Source organism: Littorina saxatilis, unplaced genomic scaffold, assembly GCF_037325665.1.
Source record: "Littorina saxatilis isolate snail1 unplaced genomic scaffold, US_GU_Lsax_2.0 scaffold_3210, whole genome shotgun sequence".
In the NCBI taxonomy this organism is placed as follows: Eukaryota; Metazoa; Mollusca; class Gastropoda; order Littorinimorpha; family Littorinidae; genus Littorina; species Littorina saxatilis.
This window is the reverse complement of record NW_027126362.1, coordinates 4,664-9,353: the sequence shown is the minus strand read 5'-3', so window position 1 is coordinate 9,353 and position 4,690 is coordinate 4,664. Positions and strand designations below refer to the sequence as shown.

Here is a 4,690-nt window from a genome sequence, read left to right as displayed (position 1 = left end):
CACACACACACACACACACACACATACACGCACACACACGCACGCACGCATATACACACACATACACACACACACACACGCACGCACGCACACACACACACACACACACACACACACACACACGCACACACACACACACACACACACAAACCCACACACACACATAATACTTCAACAAAACACAATTAAAGAGTTACAGGCGGGTGTTGTTATTGAGGATCCATGGTAGACAGTCTCGCTCTACGCACTACAGCATGAATACAACAATGTCTCATTGTTAGGTAATCCCTCACTATCATGTGGCCACACTCACCAAATATCAAACGCTAAATCCTGCATACTGCAGAAGAATGCATGCTTAATCATTGCATTGCCTTTGCCTGTTTCTGGTGTCGGAATACTAACACACAGACGCAAGTTTGCTCGATACTGGGGTCTTACAATGCAGTTTACGGTAATGGCGACGAGAAGAATCACTGCCAGTACGCCGATGTCATCACTTTATCACACCATAACGATCCCCCACCCCCATTCCCTCACACTAAACCGTTCCACCAAACCTGTGTTTATTAATCTCAAAGAACACGAGGTATCCACCATGTCCGTTTGACAGTCCAGGCAGACGCGAGGTCTTGTCACAGACCTAACACTGAGGGCTTCCAGAAACAGACTGCTTACTTTAAAAAATGTAGAATACAAACAAAAAATGATAGGTCATCGGAACGTGTACTAGTTGTCAAAACCAACACGTTACATGCTCGTGCAGTACGTCGATCATTGCATGATATTTGAAGTAGAAAGACAGACAGACAAACAAACACTTGTGATACAGATACTGAATTTATCTCAAAACGCTCGACACAACCGGCTTGCATGATGCCCGCGAGGCAAAACCTCTGGTACACACACAATGATCGATAATAAGGCACAACTATACAAGTCACGTGAAGCGATATACAAACATTGAGTCAATCTGCAGGCATTACACTGAAAGATCAACTCAAAAAAAGAATCTCTTCGGCGAGACTATACATTCAGATAGTTTCGGCTAACCACACCCGAAGACCTTTTTTTATTTTGCTAACCTGAGTCGTATAACACGCATTATGTTCACTCACCGAGGACTTGTTATTAAGGTGGTTTGCTTTGAGTTTGATATGAGTCCCCGTAGCGCAGTGGATAGCGCGCTGGACTTCTAATCCAGAGGTCGCGGGTTCGAATCCCGCCGGGGATGACTCTTTTGCTTACTCAGTGTCTGTTTAAAATCCATTTGCTTTAGAAACAGAACGCATGTGTGGTATTATTGATTTGTAATGTCGTGTAAAACGACATTTTTACTCCACGAAAATTTGACTCCGGAGTAACAATTTCGTACGACAGTTTTACTCAGAGTACACCTGTCGTACGCTGCTCCTCCCTCCACCCCTTCTACAACCAGGCCTAACAGGGGACAAGAGAGTAACAGTTTCGTACACCCGGCGTGGGCAGTTAAATTGCTCGTGTTAGGGTGGAGTAATTTATTCGTCAGGGGAGTAACATTTTTGTACGAACTGTTTACTCAGAACACACCTGTCGTGGGGAGTAATTTTCTCGTGTTATGGGGGAGTAATGTTTTCGTAAAGGGAGTAACATTTACGTACGAAATATTTACGCCGGAGTACACATCTCGTGGGAGTAATGTTCTCGTGTTACACCGGCCTGCTTTTGTTAATGCAGCTTACGACTGGTCTTCAATAACGTTTTGTATATTTTAGTTTTTCCATATTATTTTCAAGTCAACGCTCTGTCCAATGTGCGTGCATCGCTTCTATTTTCTTTGCCAAGGACAGATTGTAAGAAAAGACTCAACCTTAAATCTTAATCCTTGTAAACAAAAAGTTCAATTCAATTCAACTCAATTCAATTTTGCATGTGTATGTAAACCTAATTCGTTCCAACTATAGCGTCGACAGTAACTCATAACACAAACTGGAGGTCTGTTTTTACTTCTGACAGACATACAGACACCTCCCAACAACCCCCCCCCCCTTCCCCCCTCCCCCCTCCCCCCACTCCCCTTCTTATTCTTCCCCCTCGGGTCACGCTCGTCTCCGCGAAGCATTCGAACAATTTTATTCAACCTACTTTCTTTAATTCTGAGCGCGTTTTTTTAATTTTTTTTAAAGAAGACATAACATGTTGTTTGAATTCAGAAGAAGATGAGGAATACAATACCATGATGTTTCAATCTATAAATGACAATTCGCTTTAAATGGCGGTGGTAGAGAGATAAACAAATAGAGAGCTACAGATTCAGATTCAGATTCAGATTCAAAACTTTAATACAAAGGGATAAAGGTTTTAGGCAATGCCTAATCTTCCAACCTGTCCCTTTTAGACATACATGACATTATACATTACAATTATATATTTATATAACATGTATTGAACAGCCAAACGAATAACTAATTAACTAAGAATTTGTAATCAGGTTAAAAGTAACAAAACACTAGTTATAATAACGTGGTTCATTGATTAATAAAATGATGATTAAGATGTTATGCAGTAACAGTTATGATTTTAAAGCGTAGGGAGAGAATTATTTTTGACAAAGATATTTTCGAACATTTTTTTTAAAAGATGAAAGGGTTTGACATGTTTTACAGTACATTGGAAGTATATTCCACACAAGCGATCCCCAGTAGGATAAACTAGATTTATACAAATCAATGCGTGGGAGCGGTAGCGTATAATTCAAAAGCCTCGCTCTACCAGGAGGACGCTCAAACAGGTCTTGGATGTATGAAGGTGTTTCATGGTTGTACATTTTAAACATGAAAACACTAGCATTTAAAAAGAACTGCTGATGTAGCGGAAGAATGTTCAGTTGAGTGTATTTTTCTTGAGTAGTCATATTGGGATCTCGGTTTAATAACTTTACACCTCTCTTGTGAAGTGTGTTTATTTTCTTTATATGAACATCACTGGCATTGCACCAGACAGTAGATGCATAGCAAATGTGAGAGAGACAGTGTGCGTGGAAAAACATTTTGAGGGCATCCACAGAAACAACGCACCAGAGCTTGTTAAGTAAGAAAAGGTTCCTAGAAACTCGTTTATAAACTGTATCAATGTGAGAGCGCCAGTTAAGTTCATCATCAATTACAACTCCAAGCACACGGTGTTGATGGACTTGAGCAATGCTAACTGTACCATGCATAAGATCAAGGCTCAGAGGCTGTCGCTGGTGTTTTTGTCTTGTGGTTATTAACATGCTTTTTGTTTTCTTAGGATGCAGTGCCATTCTGTTACAATTACACCAATCATTAATATTTGCTATACTTTCTTGGAGTACTTTTCTTATGAGATTTATATCTGTATTACTGCTGTGAAGTGTTGAGTCATCCGCAAAAAGATCAAGTACAGCATTTTCTTGTTTGAGGTGTAATGGTAAATCATTAATGTATAGTCCAAACAGTAAGGGACCAAGGATAGAACCTTGTGGGACTCCACATTTTACAGTGCCTTGTGATGAATATGAACCGTTTAGGTAGACTGCTTGTTTCCTATCTGACAGATATGATGTAAAAAAGGACACAGATGAGCTATTTTGCAGGTAAATAAGTAATTTGTCTAACAAAATAGCGTGATCAACTAAGTCAAATGCTTTCCTGAGATCAAGGAATACCGCTCCAACCATTTCACGATTGTTTATTGCTTTTAGCCAGGTATCACAGAGCCGGGTAAGGGCAGTATGACATGAATGTTTAGGACGAAAACCTGATTGATAAGGATGAAAAATATTGTTTTCTTCAACATATTTAAGGAGATGGGTGTGTATATGCTTTTCCAGGGGTTTAGACAGTATAGAGAGAATAGATATCGGTCTGTAGTTGTCAAGGCTATCGGTGTCTTTTGACTTTGGTACTGGAATAACTTTAGCCGTTTTAAACACTGATGGGAAGACATTCTTCCTGATAGAGAGATTGTATACATGGGTTAAACTGTTTACAATATAAGGAAGTGACATTTTTACAATTTGTGAATTAAGATTGTTTGTGTCCATTGTTTTTTTGTTATTTAGTTTAGAAATTAGTGCACCAACTTCAACGACTGTGATTACAGGTATATCAAACGAGTCAGATGGTAAAAGTTTCTCATTACAAAATTGACTGAGTACTTCAGGCACCTTAATTATAGCCAATCTGATCAGAACTGGCTGAGGAATCAAGAACATTGTCGGTCATAGATAGAAAGTAACTATTACAATCATCAGCAGTTATATTAGGATTAATACAGGATGGGGCTTTGCGTGATTTACTAGTCAGTTCATTCATTGCACGCCAAATCTGACATATGTCATTTTTATCTATTATAAGATTTTGAAAATATTTCTTTTTTGCAAGTTTCACCAATTCAGAAATTTTGTTTCGCATTTTTTTGTAAAGTTCAAACTGTTTAATTTTTTTTAGAAAATCTCGAACTAACATAGCATCTTTAATTTCACCTGTCATCCAGTTCGGTACAGTCGAAAATTTAACTCTTTTCCTGCGGATTGGAGCATGTCTGTCAACAACAGATAATAATGTTCTGACAAATAACAATGCAGCTTCTTCAGGATCAAAACAATTTGACACCAATTGGAAATTTGCCAAACTTAAGTCAAGTAAAAACGCAGACTTGTCAAATTTTTTAAAACATCTATACGTGA

General features: G+C 38.8%; 1 non-coding gene across 1 annotated transcript; it reads left to right on the top strand.

Moving 5' to 3' along the window:
- The first annotated feature begins 1,161 nt into the window (after positions 1–1,161).
- Trnar-ucu (transfer RNA arginine (anticodon UCU)) lies at positions 1,162–1,234 on the top strand. The gene has a single exon. It is a non-coding gene; the product is annotated as a tRNA-Arg (tRNA).
- The last annotated feature ends 3,456 nt before the right edge of the window (positions 1,235–4,690 follow it).